The sequence below is a fragment of the Thermobia domestica genome, chromosome 2, assembly GCF_964235325.1.
Source record: "Thermobia domestica chromosome 2, izTheDome1.hap1.1, whole genome shotgun sequence".
Classification (NCBI taxonomy): domain Eukaryota; kingdom Metazoa; phylum Arthropoda; class Insecta; order Zygentoma; family Lepismatidae; genus Thermobia; species Thermobia domestica.
In genome coordinates this window covers 114,176,144-114,191,509 of record NC_137455.1, presented here as the reverse complement: position 1 = coordinate 114,191,509, position 15,366 = coordinate 114,176,144, and the positions used below count along the sequence as shown (strand labels likewise).

Genomic DNA, 15,366 nt, shown 5'->3' with positions numbered 1-15,366 from the left:
TTCCGGACCAATTCTTCGATCATGCTCAATGTACACTACCAGTGTTTTAGATGTACTACCTTCACTCTCATATTGAAAATCACCCCGAGCATAAATTTCTGAAATTAGCACTGCTTCTAAATAGTATTTCGTTTGAAATCAGAGAATAATAATGGAATAGTGAACATAATCCATATTATGTTATCAGGTATGGATTTTAGATTTGGAATTCATATAATGTCCAGTGATAATTGTATTTGAAACAAAATAAGTTTCCAATTAGATACTCAAACAAATGTTCTCAACCTCCGGATAAAAATAGAAAGACAATAAAGATAAAGAAAAAAAGAAAAGAATTTCCTACTGGGTTCGAACACACAAACATGTGATTCATAGAATATCTTCCCAAACCACTCATCCATTTCGTGTGCCTTCCGAGACCTTCGTTCGACTTTTGTGTAAAGCAGTTTACTGCTCCACACTCGCTTTTGTTTATTCCCATACGAGAATGAGTTATATCTCTTGTAATGTATAAAAGTGTTTTTCGAATAAATCAGAATTAATTTTACGTCCTAATAACTTATATAAAACAGGTTGAACTCGTGAATTCACTAAGGTTGGAGTGATCGTAAATATTTTCATAGTCAGGAGTCTGAATATGCCAACCCGCTGAACGTAGGAATTTACTTATTTGAAATATGGTACCAGGAAGAAAATCTATAAGATAAGATAAAATTCTCTCATTGATTTTTTGACTCTTACCTCGAGTCAAATCCCTGACCATGTTTTTAGCCACTTATTCGCAAAGAATAACATGATGTTCAGTTTTTTATTTGGTTAAGAATATAGTGAATACACATAAACTTTAAACATATGGTTTAAATAGGAATATGGAACGAAACATAAGTTGATAAACCGTGGCACAGGAAATTTAATAAAATATTGTTGATATAGTCTAATGCTAAAAAAAGATAGTTGAAGCCATTTTGTTATAGTTTTTCAATATCAGTATTTCCCTCTCATGTCTGTTTTAGAATTGTATGAATTTTGTCCATACGTATGCTATTCTTTCGACATATTGTCATAAACTTATTTACTTTACTATTTCAATTATCTAAAACAGAATGAATTCATCCTTCAATCCATAGCCAAACTTATGGTTATGATTGCATTCGTTACTTAGTATGTTATCACAAAAAAAAATGTTTTTAACATGCTAAAAGATTCGAAATCTCAGCTACAACAATTTGCAATCGGCTGGTTTGATAATGACACCACTTTCTATTGCATTTATGGTAGAAAGACTGCAACGTATCTGTACCTCGCTTTCCCTATTTCTCTGCTTAGCTCAGTTCGAAATGCTTATCTGCTGTGAACAAAGATAAAGGTGTGTGGGGAGCAAATATATAATAATGATTACTAAGAGTACTTTGCTTCTGAGTGCACACTTAGAATATAGGAGAAACTTAACAAAAGTTGCTTTCTCATTATGTTCCCTCCCGTTCATACTAATATGAACGTATTAGAGGTATCTTAATATCTTAAACTCAATGCAAAAATGGAAGATAGAAAAGGAAAAAAGACACAGAATGAGATTCGATTCAGTGTTAAAAAATGAAATTGTGTAGTCTTCCGCTCATAGGGACGATGTTGACAGATTTTGTACCATACAATAAGCTTTCCTAGATATAGTTCATCGCTTTGAATTTCAAGGCAAGTGTTATTCTGTTGGTTCTATATTTGCGTAAGACATGTTAATTACAAGGGATAATATATATTCGGCAGGGAATTTAGACATTAGACTTAAACCAATAGATTGAACGTTTTACTATCTTCCCTTCCTGGTTTCCATCTATGACCCAGGACTTTATCTGAAAATTTTGTTTCGATAGTGAAAAAATCCCCGAAAGCTCAGTTACCTAGGTAGACCCTCTAGATCTTCATTTTAATTTTATGTATATCTTTCAATTGTTTTTAATATCTTTTGGAATATTTCCTTGCACGAAATGCTTTCTATGATCTCAACTTAGAGTTTAGGAGGAAGATTTAGCAGCATGGGTGTGTACATCTTGCACAAATTATATAACAATAAATACTAATCTGAATTTCAATCTAACATCAATTTATAAAAGCAATATTGAAGAGAGACAATGTAACTATGGGTGCGAAACCGTCATATCTTCAAGCAATTGAGAAATGTTTTAATAAGTTATTCGAAAGCCTCTTCCTTTTCAGAGAAGCTGCCTCCTACCGACAACTGCTATTGTTATCCAACTTGTGATTCAGATAACTTCGACACTTCAATAACGTCTATTGTCAAGTAAGTAATAATTATCATAATACATTATGTATGATTCCATAATGATGGAAATAATTACATTGCGAACAAACTAGTTTCTAACTTACCCTATATAACATTCCTTAAAACACACAGATTGAGAGTGCAGCTAATACTACTCGACTCTGAGTTGTTTTGCTTATGAACCAAAACGAATATAATCATGCAATGTTATTTGTTGCGTTTGGAAACTAATTCAAGCAGACCTCTAATATAGATATTTGGCATCTATCTATCTATATCTATATCTATGTCTATATATATATATAGACGGTGTCCCAAACCGAAAATTGTTTCCTACAAAAGTTGTTTCGTTTTCCAAGTACTATTGAATAAGGTATGATTCAATACATGTTTCTACTTGAAACTTTCAAGTTGGCCCCTGGGCCCCCTTGAAGAAGGGCCCTGGGGGTCACCACAACAACACCATGTAATGTGCCCTATGACATTTTCCTATCTCAGTTTTTGTTTCCTCTTCTTATTCTCAGCCGTTTCGGATTTATAAGCACTGGACGTTATATCTGATATAGGATCCACTTTTTGCGGCCATTTTGAAAACGGTGGCCCAAATCGAAAATCGTTTCCTACAAAAGTAGTTTCGTTTTCCAAGTACTATTGAATGAGGTATGATTCAATACATGTTCCTATTTGAAAATTTGAAGTTGGCCCCTATTCCCACTTGAAGGAGGGCCCTGGGGGTAACCACAACAACACCATGTGATGAGCCCTATGACATTTTCCTATCTCAGTTTTTGTTTCATATTTTTATTCTCAGCCGTTTCGGATTTATAAGCACTGGACGTTTTATCTGAAACACCCTGTATATATATCGCTTGTTCATTTATTATATAGCCATAGATCCATTGGTGAAATCCTCTCACTTAAACAAACAAAAAATCCATAAAGCGAAAACGGCCTTCAAAGTTACGCAATGCCGAAAACGAACGAAGTATACCTTTCAGGCTGACTAGAGTAGCAGGGACCATCGTTAACCCCAATGAGTCACCCCTAGATGGCATAACAGATTTTCTCATGTTACATAACAGGTACATAATTTGGACGTCAAAGGTCATGGTCAAACTTTCACAGGGCCGATCCAGAGGGGAGTATAGGACCGAAGTATGTACTTTTGTAATTTGTAGCTCCATTTCGTTCGATTTCATGGGTAAAAAATTCAAATTTTGGAGGTTTCGACCCAATTTAATTCCTTTAATGAGGTCTTATTACATTATATCGTTATATGGGCATATACTGAGGTCCATTCAGAGGTCAAGGTTCAATTTCAGTTTAAGGTTCCTTATGAGCAGCGTGGCTAGGACCTACTGATTTGAACCAAAAGAGCTTGCACCGTGAATCGAAGCCAGGTCTCTCAATCCAAAGACGTGTACACTAACAATTTAGCTATGAGTGAGTTCGGTTTAATCTTGATTGGTGAGTTTCGAACCATTGGCAATAGTATGTCCCTGAAAGAATACATTTATTCTGTAACAATGGTGAAAGACGAGCACATCCTAGTCTTCCATAGATTAAATAAAGAGATGACACTGCATATTTCTCATTGGTTCAATGTTAGAACTCTTATAACACATTGTTGTGAGTTTGAGCGATTTTATAAACGCTCAGCGTTTTCTTGCTCAGTAAGCGCTGCATTGATGGAAACAGTTTTGCCAGATTTTTAAAATCTTAACTGCTCCGATTCTTTTCGAAACGGTTCCGCTGAATGCAATAATTTTCATACGAAAAATTTTTAAACAAAATTTTCAAAATTAAACATTTTTGAACTAAAAAATGAAACAACATTTTAAAATAAAACTTTGAAGACTAATAATTATTCGAACCAAAAAATTGAAACAAATTTTCAAAACAAAATTTTTCGAACTAAGCCTTTCAAACAAACAAATTTGAAACAATAATTTCAAACAAAACTTTTCGAAATACTTTTCGAAGTAAGAGTTGTAAACCCAGGTTTTGGACTAAAAAGAATAATCCTAAGAAACTCTTTCTCGAACAAAAAAAAAATTCAAACTAAAAATTTTCGAACTTAAAGATTTCAATCATATTTTGGAAATTAAAATTTTTAAGTCAGATTTTCTTGAACTTAAAATTTGAAAACAAGATTTTCGAATTAAAAACCTAAAACCAAGTTTTGATTTCGAAATAAAAAATTTAAATCAAACTTTAAAAATCTTTAAATCAAACTTTTCTCCAACAAAACTTTTAAAATTTTCCAACTAAAAAATTTCAAATCAATTTTTCAAACTATTTTTAAACTAATCATTTTAAACCAAATCTTGGGAAAATTAGCAAACTCAAATTCTCAAACCAAAATTTAAGCTTTGATATTATTTGAAAACGAGTGTTCAGGAAAATAGGGTTTTAGGAAGTAATCAAACTTATGTTTTTGAACTCGTTGTAGTTTAAGGAAAGCTATTTGCTCTTCTCAACAATTTTATTAATACAAGAGGTGAAGAATACGCTGGAAGTGTCATCTTCAAGTGTTGTAGACAAGGCGCCGACTTTGGGGGGGGGTGGCAGGACACTTTTGCCCCCCCAATATTTAAAGATAGGGTCCTCGCCCCTTCAATATAATCCAGTTTAGAAAAATTAACAAAGAGGAGTAAGAGTTTCTCTCGTAAACTTCTTCTTACCTGTAATTCTATATTAGGAACAGCCTTCTTATTCGATAGAAAACGACAGTTTCAAAGTTCTGTTTAACAGAACACTGAAGCTTCAACCAACACTATCACAGCACTGATATGACAAGGGATGATCAATGTGGTTGCAAACTTGCAGTGAAGTTCCCAAATTTTGAACTTGAATTTGTTGTGGGCAAATTTGATTTCGCATCGGAGCGGATGGAGCGGACCGAGATCCTTTGGTGGAAGGGCTTTCATCAATCAGTTTATAGAAAACGTCTGAATATGATGATATATTTATTCATTGTTTGCCCACATTGGCGCCAATGTGTCTTCAACATTGGGGGGACAGGCTATATATATATATATATATATATATATATATATATATATATATATATATTATATATATATATATATATATATATATATATATATATATATGTATATAAACGATGTTCAAAATATTTATGAAGTTCAAAAGCAATGCGGATCAGAAGAGCAGAGTGGTCTTCAGTGACATATAGGGTAGTTTTTCGCATTAGAACAATAATCAATCATCCTTCTTACCATTTCTAAGAATTTCATTGACCTTCCATTTTCTTATGCTCTTTGTTCAGAAATAATACTATATTTGCCAATTTCAAATAATGTAAGAATTGCGTCCTATTTTTCTTTCTTTCGTCCTTTCTACTTTTCTGTTTCTTTTTCTTGATGTTAACTTCTTTTGTTTCGCCTATCACACTTTCGATCGTTGTCAGTTGTAATTCAAGTCGGCTGTCATCAGTAACATCAAAACTAAGAGAAGTTAATAAGGGAAACTGATGTTCCACACCAAGTTGCGCGGATATCAACATAACGGGACTTATGTTGATATCATAGTTATTATAGCAAAGGAAAAAATTATATCTTTTAAAAAGAAGGAAATGTTTGAATTAAAGAAAATCAAAAAGGGGAAATAATTAGCCCGGAAAATTAGGTAGGCCAAGAGTATACTTCATTTTCCTTCTATTGCTAGAATAAGAGGTGAGATTCACTCCTAAATTTTTGTATTATACCATATAGGATTTATCGGTCTGCAATTCTTGCCATTAAAATTTCAATTTATGCATAAATTAAAATACATTTAATTCTCAAACTCAGGTGGGCAATTGCCCACTTCCTTCCCTGTGTTGGAAGCCCCTCGAAACAAAATCCTAAAGGCGCCACTGGTTTTGTTCAACATTGCGAGGTGGGCAGATTTGAGACTTATTCTAGGAAAGGGAAATGAAACCCATATTACGGTAAGGGGCCGCAGTGACTCAGTGGTAGAGCGTCCACCTCTGGTGCAGGGGATCCCGTGTTCAAATCCTGCTCCTGCGAAGTGACCTTGTAGCGAACAAATACCATGTGTGTGGGTTTATTCGGGTTCTCCCGTTTCCTTCCACTTTCTTCGTTCCACCATTTCATTCATTTCTGATTATCACAGTCTCTTATATCTCAGCCAGCACAACCATGGGACATAAAACTCAAATATTTTCATTTTACGGTAGATGAATCTGATTTCTGAGGTGAACATGTTGTAGAGTATATTATATATTAGGCGATGTAGATGAAGCAGTAGTAGTACATATCCGTATTACAAATCACTGCCGTAAACACATTCTGAAATCTGAATACATGTATATTTATAATTTATATGTTTGAAATTAGGCATCAACAATGATCCACATTAAAATTTTGGTCACTTGTTTTATAATAATATAAATAGTGACTTCCCCAAAACTATGAAGAAAGAAAATTATGTATGACGCAACAATACTCTTATTTGGGCAAAATGATGATAATCTCAATAGCATTACAAGAATCGTTACAGAAATCTGACGCATGTCTATACTCTGGCGTAACTCTGGACATGTTATAAACATTTGCAGAGCATGCAAATTATTTCCTGCAATCAGATTTTTTGAACTCGTTTTGAGACATTGTTTAATATTTTTTCATGACTTCTGGCTAGCAACACAAAATATACCTGGTTGGGGGTCTGTGAACACCCCGCGCGAGTACTTAAATGTTACAGATGTAACCTTAAGATTACGGAGAAAAATATTGCAGCAATTAAATTCTTTTCTTTGCTTACGAAGCATGAGTAGATGCCTAGGCTGATACTACGAATAGATGAAATGCGCGTTTACTGAAAAGATGGATTCTACTGACATAGGGTGGTCTATATACTCTTCTTGTACCAGGGCCTAGGAGAGAGGAGGAGATACTATTTCATATCAGGTTATGTCCACACAGCCACACACCTTCATTATCATTAAAAATGGAAAAGCCAAGACAAATCAATTTCATCTCACTTTCCTTTGAGGCAGTCGGACACAAATCATCACACTTATCTGCAAAAAGCACTTTTCAAATCGGATTATTGGGAAAACCTCCAGTTCGAATGTTGAATGGACATGTGTCCCAATTTCCCCGGGATTTGTGCCCGTACCTACAGCTGAGACAATTATCTAGAATCAGGAAAGGGGCATATTCTCCTCTGGCATTTATTGCAATTTGTGCCCAAGTAGGGGAAGTGGAATTAATATATATTGCTGAGACTACTAAACGCACTACAGCACGAAGTTCAGTTTGAACTGCAACAGAATACGATTCTTTCTAAAAAAATAAATGTGTCGGTAAAAGCCAAGAGAAATCAATTCCACCTCACATTCCTTATGGTAGACGGACACAAATCATAGCACTTATCCCAAAAAGCACTTTTCACGTCAGATTATTGGGGGAACTGTCCCCCCAGGTCCAAGATTGGGGAGACATGTCCCTGTCATCCTCCTGGGATTGGTGCCAATAGACCCCCAATATTGTCTTCAGGTCGGCGCCTATTGTAGACAAATCATCTAAAAAAAGAAGAAACAATAGATTACATTACGAATTTGTTTTCCTGAAACAATAAAAACGAGCAAATACTGAATAGAGAGAAATAAAACTTACTCGTAAAAGATGGATGTCCAGCACTGTCTGTTCAGTTCCCTCTTCCTCCTCTGGGTACAGGATGCCTGCATTTTTGCCCCTGGTGGTGATGTTGCTGCTTTGTGAACTCCTTTGGGTATGAGATGATTGCATTTTTTCTTCCGCTGATGGCATTGCTGCTTTATGATAAGGAAAGGGGAAAAGACCATATTGCAATGGGTAAATAAATGGCCTCATCAGGCATTTACAGTTTTTCTTCATCTTCTTTTTCTTGCTCTAGTTTTCGTTATTTAACGTACCCGTACGGAAAGGTTTCTTACGAATTGAGTTCTCTAGAACGTCGTTTTTGTACTGGATGCTTTAGATTTTATGTTCTTTGCAAATGACGAAGGTATGAACTTTGGTCCTGCAACTTTTATGGGTGATAGTTATGATATCTTGTCCACGGGATTGGTTCGTAACGACTTCTTTTAAGATGTTGAAATTTAAATGTTGTCCTGCATCGTAGTTTAATGTAAATCATCTAATCTTGCATATATACCTTGTGAAGTTCGTGTCTAGATTATATATTTCTAAACCATAATTTTTCTGCCCTCCACTAACAAATGCCTTGATGTAGACTCGTTGTCCATAGGAATCTATTTCATCTGATAAACATCCCAAATAAGTGAAAGGTTCATTGGTTGGCTCCCCAGGTTTTTTTGCAAAGATCACAGAATTTGTGTCAAAATATAATACACGTTCATGCAACATTTCCAAGTACTTGTACAGCTCCAGATTTGCCTGACATGTTGTAAACACTCCATACCGACATTCGTGCTTCGATTTTGAACGGGAACATGTTCTTTGTACTTCCAGAACACCTACGACATAGTATCTATCATTGATACTCAAAATTTCATGAAATTCGACATCTTGAAAAGTTAGTTTTTCATAAAATTCTTCTGGTCGATTAATAATAGTGGTCTAGCTGAAGTTTGAACGTTGTGATAGCTTCCCCATAGAAAGTTTAATACAAGCTTAGACAAACTTCGTCGCCAGGATTGTTTTCAATTTTGGTCGGATCCAATACAATGCTTTCACGCTCCAGGACGGCTTGTATAAATTTCGTTATCTCTTCTTCGGTGACACATGAACTACGATAACCAGAAGCTTTAATTTTTGATTTTAAAAACGTGCTGATGTATTTTGTAAACAAACCACTTGTTTTCGTGATGTGATCATATTGTTCAATGTCATAGTCCCAAATTTCAGATTTCCACCGGTTGATATCCCAATTCTATTGCCTTTTGTCTTTCGGACGATACCGATTTTCCATTGAGGCATTGCTCCTGATCTTTGTGCGTACACGTTGCTGTAGGGTAAGGATGCATTTCTTCGGCACAAGTGGAAACAGTAATTTCTTATTGCATCGATATGGGAGGAGGCCATGATAAAGGTGCCAACTTGGAAGATCCGTCATATTGATCAGCCCATTGACTTCACTTATTGGTGGTATATTCTCATATCCCTGTAAGTAAATTCTAGGGTGTCTTGCAGGGTATTTAGCGCACTTATTGGTGAACTGATGCAAACTCACAATATTGAGATATCTTATTTTTTCTCCAGCTTTTTCATCGACTTGGTGGTACAATTTTACACAATTTGTCCTACCTCTAAAAAAACTATTTCTTCAATTTAAGGGGTTTCGACCATTTACGGGTGATTCTTGAGACACGTCGCAACTGATGGATTTTGCTTCCAGAATTGTTTAAATTCACACTCCCACATTTAATGTACAGTGTAACCCAATTTACGCAGTCTTGCATTTTTTCGTTGCCTCCGCTCATAACGGAATTCCATGCTGTATTCTGGATTTCCGTTGATGGGCTGATTATGGGCAACTTTACATCCAGTGTAGTAATACACACTTTACAGCCATGATAGAAACACACGGCATACTCATAAAAGTGCTCCTCTAACGTTTCTGCATCTTGGTCTCGGAAACGCGTAATAAACACTTATATTTGTCGAGCCGAATGTAAGATTTGTTTTCCTTCGTTTTTTTCAATGTAGGCCAGCCATTGCATTTTAGCAATTGATTGCGTACTTCTCCATTAATAACTATGTGCCTGTAGAATTTCAATGGTATTGGGCTTGAGGAAATTTCGATGGAGTACTAAATAGGAAGCGCTTGCAATTGTTATCGTCTCCAAGAAAGGATTCACTTTGGTTTCTGCATGAAATGACGTCATAAAGGAAAGAAATGATTCACGTAGTACATTCACATCTTGAATGCAGTAGTTGATAATTGAAATGGAACTTGTCATTACGGTGATCGTCGTACCACTGCAGAAACTTGTTCCTGTCTTCAACAGACATTTCATTTGCAGCATTAAAATGCGTTTCAGGAACTGGTCCAATATATGTTTGGTTTTCCTTGGTGCTGAACGAATGCACTAAGTAGTATTTGGTTACGGGTAAATTGAATGATTTTGACAAATTACTTAATGCAATTGGCAGGAAATTCAAAGTCAATGAACGTTAGATTATTTAATGTTAATCTTAGTATCTTAGTTACATTTAACACAATGTCGGTTTCCATTGGCATTGTTCTACCAAACTCTTTAAAATAAAATGTCCATCATATACTTTCGAATTGTGAGCGAGCCAGAAAACCATATTTATGTTGGGACGGCGTTCCCGCAAGTACTGAAGAAAATCATAAATTGGATCTTCTCCTTGAAAACTATGGTGTCGTTGACCACAAGTATTGCAAGATTGCTGTATATTGTCATTTTCAACACATGTATAACATACTTGTTGTGCAACCAATAAATTCGGGACGTACACAAATATGGTATCGTCAATGTTCTTGTCCTGTATTGATTCTATAACTTAAATAATCAATAATGCTTTCAATAATGCATAAGTGAAGGAACATCTGGTTTCAAACATTGCCGATCAGGATGCACCAAGCATTGTTGTGATATTGGAACAATCTTCTTACATTCATTACAAAAGATGTCATTGCAGTCGCGAATGCGATGTCCACTTCGTACAAAAGAATATACTGTGAAATACTTAGTCAATGCTTCACATTTTACATGCAGATTCCTCTTGATTATATACTTCATTCCGATGATTATTAATATGTTTTACATCGTAAAGTTGACGAGTGTAGCCGTTGCATAATATTGTTAGTTCTTGTCACATACAGGCGTTTGTGTACATTTCGAGCATGTTACAGGACAATTTTTCACATCGTCGTTACGATGATCATACTTTTTGTGGTACGATTCACAATAGAACTTGGAGGCGAAATAACCAGTTAAAGACTGGATAATTTCAAAATGTCCATCGAAACAATTCAATTTTATGGGAGTGCGATTTTCATCATTAGGTCCCTTGTACATGATGTCATGGCCTGAGAAAGTGGTGTACACTCAAATTTTATATTCTTTCCAGTAAGACTGTAATTACAACACGTTTAGATTGACGTTGATACTGCTTATAACGCTTCATAACTACATTCTTGCATTTCTCCAAGACAATACAAATTCAAGTGCGTACGCCAGACATCTTGAATCTTGATTTTTTGCACGTATAATTCTTCGTTTGCTTCGTAGCAACTCTTCATTGTGACGTATTCCTTGCTGCAGATGAACAAAGCCACGTTGAATATCCACACGTTGAAAATAAACGGTGAATGGCACAAGAAGTAGAAACGAAAACTCTTTCAATACCTCAACGGACACAAACATCAGGTCTGCAAGAAAAATAAATATTATAGGACCGTGTTTCTCAACCTGGGGGTCGCGAAGATAAGCGAAAAAGAGAAATGTAATTAGAATCTAATACCTAAAAATATTTTAAAATAATTATTATTTTGAATTTTGTTCTGATAAACAATTTTAACATATTTGTATACATAGTGTCAAGAACAAAAAAATGGTCTACAAAAAATCGTTCTACAGGTGCAGAGTTGTTAAAACTCAATTGAAATGAAAGAGATACGATATAAACTACTACTACTACTAGTAATAATAATAATAATAATACTAATAATAATAATAATAATAATAATAACAATCATAATAAGAATAGAAAGCTATTTTACGTTGTGGTTTTAGCGTGTCCCTTTTCTCCACCGGGTAAACGTGTTCGTTTGGAACTTACGATCGGTGTATCGTATTGTGCTCCGTTTGACATCCATTAGCATCAATGACGTACTAGAGATCCCAATCACCGCCGACTGTTATCATCTTGAGTTTGCAATATTTGTCTTCGTGAGTAAAAGGGTCCAAGTGTATCGCATTGTGGTGTGTATGACTAGAGTATATAAGTTTCAGGGAAGATGGGGGAACGCTCACTCTACATCCGGTTCCACGACGTTGCGAATCGTAAGAGTACGCATATTTCCATCTTTTAACACTAGAACGGCGGTGTTTTTGATACTCCCTAGAACGGCGGAAGTGGGTCATTTTTGACCCTACAACGACTCACCAAAGGTAGTCGTCAACCTGGTTCGGCTAATGATATAAGTAAATCTTGAGTGGTAATAATTGTTTACACATAAAAATATCTTCAATAATTACATACACTATTATTCTCACCTTTTCTATCGAAATTACAAGTGGTTGATCGGTATTAAATGGTTTATTAGTTGATACTCTTTTAACGTATTTTCACTCAAACTGTCTTGCAAACATACATGTTGATTCAGTATCTATAAACAACTACATAGCAACGAATTAGACAATAATGTATATTTCTTTACATATATTAAAAACATTCTTCTTTTGTTATTTTTAAATTAACATTATATCAAGTATAGTGCTTGAGTATGAGCACTTTCTGCCCAAGGTACAGGTAATTATTAAACGATACAAAGTATCTCGTTGTATAAAAATGTCGCCCGACGATGGGACTGAATATAAAAGTTACAAGCGAGCTTAGCTTTTATATTTAAGAACCACTGGTCCGTTTACAATAATGATGTTACATTACTTATGTCCTTTACATTTTGATCGCCCCTCGTATATATATATCTTTATTAAGCTTTATATATATAAATGCATGTATAATAATTTTTTTTATTCCATTATCATTTATCTTTTATTACAAAAACGTCGTCGCTTAATAATATAATTAATGAAGGGTGCGAAGCTAAAAATCGTAAGAGACAAATTACCTTTTAAAACATAAACCACAATGATTAGCAGTTTCAATCATTATTAAAACGGTTATGTTATGGAAATAATATTTGATCTCTCCAGGGCGCATTATATAATAACTACGTTAGATGACGTTTCATAATATACATTGTATCCATAAGGCATCAGAATATAGAAGAATCTTATTCGGGTAACATATAAAGTAGCGCATAAAGACAGTCGTCGAATAAATAGCTTAATAGAATGAACCTTATTCTTAATATAATCTTTGACAACAAATTCTCAACACAAATACCTATAATATAAATAACCTTTGCCTTTAATCAATTATAAATCGAATTATAATTCTTCACATTAACAAGAAAGAATTAAAATCATTTGAAAATTATCATTGGTTAATGAGAATTAAAGAAAATTAAATTAAGTAAAAATCAAAAATTAAACGTAACCTATGTTCGGACGAACAAAAGGAAGAAAATAAATCTATTTTTACACAAACATATTCATAAGAATCAGTAGCTGATATGGGTTTAACTCTTACTTCATCAACTGCAGTCAGTTTACATTCGTACTTGCATATGATTCTAATAAAGTACATTGTACTGCACAATCGTGATTAGTTTCCGCATTATTTTGTACATGAATTGCGTCATGACTTCGTACTTTGATTTTGATACGAAGTGCCATCTCTTGAACCACGATTATGTCTATACATAGGATTTATAACATTTCTAGAATTTCGCCATGAATTTCGACTGTTTTTGTGTCTACTTCGATTAAGTGATCTGACATAATTATTGTCATGGTTGTTTAGGTTAGGTGGATTCCTATCATATCTTTGATTATTTTGTCCGTTCTGATTACTTAAATTCACTCGATTTAGGTTGTGTTCAGTATTGTTCGCATTACGGATATTTAGATTACGAACAGGTACAAAGTGATCTGAATTGTTTTTAATTTTGCCTAATCCCGCTTGATGATTCTGAGCATGGTATTGAGTTTCATAACATTGTACAAGCATTAATAAGTGATTAAAACTCATACACTGGGTAGAAAACAGGATCTGTTGTAGTTTAAACGGTAGTAAATTTCGAATTGATGCTATTATTCTAGATTCCGATTGCAACGGATTTACGACTTTTAATTCGTTATAGGTATTTACAACAAAATCAACAACAGATTTGTGCAAACGAGGATTGAAAGGTTGATTTCTAATCGTGGCATCTCTGTTTGCAAGCAAAAAGTCATTTTCGTAATTTGCAATCAGCGCAGCTTTAAATTCCTCATATGTATTGACGTGATCTCGTACTGCTTTAAACCATAAAGAACATGGTGGGAGTAATAAATGAGGGATTAGTTTCATATGTTGCGATTTATCTATACACATTATATTGCACTCATCCTGAAATTTTTCTAGGAAAGAAGTAGCATTTTCGTTATATTTACCACTGAACTTACTCATAGCACGTATTTCACTCATCTTTACACTTAACTTTACCTTTCTTTCACCTTTCCGTGTTCGTGTTGAGTGACAGTTCCTACCTACTGCGTGATGTGTAGTTCCACCGTCTCTTTTCCGCCCATCTGTATTCCTTGGATGAATTTCTTCCAAAATAATGTCCTCATCGGATGGGTTACTTGAAGATGAGATAATGTGAGGTCCACGTTGATCTGCTACGGGTGAACGCGAGGTCATCTCCTGTGAACAAGGGAACTCCAAATGATCACTAAATATGTTGTTGTGGTATGCGTTGTCCTTAATCTGTAGCATCCTGATTTCCTCTTGTAATGCAGATATCAACTGAGTATTCGCACGTATTTTGGTAGAATTATCCGTGACCTGAATCTTTTGTTGCCGTATAGAAGATTCTATTACTTCCAAATCATTTTTTACACAGTTGACTTCTTGAATTGTATGGTTGTAATTATCCTGGCAATCTTCAGATACTCTTCCTAGCTTTTCATCGAACTGTGATGTAATGTCACTCACCGCCTGGATAATAGATTGTTTCGTTTCTTCGGATGTCTGCTCCAATCGTTTACTTAATTCCTCGTACTGTTTACTGGAAGTCTGCTTTAAATTTTCCGACATCTGGGCTAAACTTTGTTCCAATCGTTGTTCTTGTCTCTGTACAGCCATTAAGATTTTGTCTTCTAACGATAACATTTCGGGTACAACAGGAGCTGTATTTTGTTCTTCGTTACCACTGTCACCAGTTTCTTTCTCCATTGCCTCACCGATCATCATTTTTCTTGTGATTATTTTACCACTTCGAAGTATAGTAAAGTTCGTAGTCATGAA

The 15,366-nt window shown here is 34.8% G+C and overlaps 1 long non-coding RNA gene across 1 annotated transcript in view; it reads left to right on the top strand.

The window, feature by feature from the left end:
• The window catches only part of LOC145679139 (uncharacterized), a 111,691-nt gene that overhangs the window by 21,378 nt on the left and 74,947 nt on the right, over positions 1 to 15,366 (top strand). Inside the window, exon 2 of the long non-coding RNA XR_014130488.1 lies at positions 2,215 to 2,299. This is a non-coding gene — a long non-coding RNA (uncharacterized LOC145679139). The remainder of the gene's footprint in view (positions 1 to 2,214; positions 2,300 to 15,366) is intronic.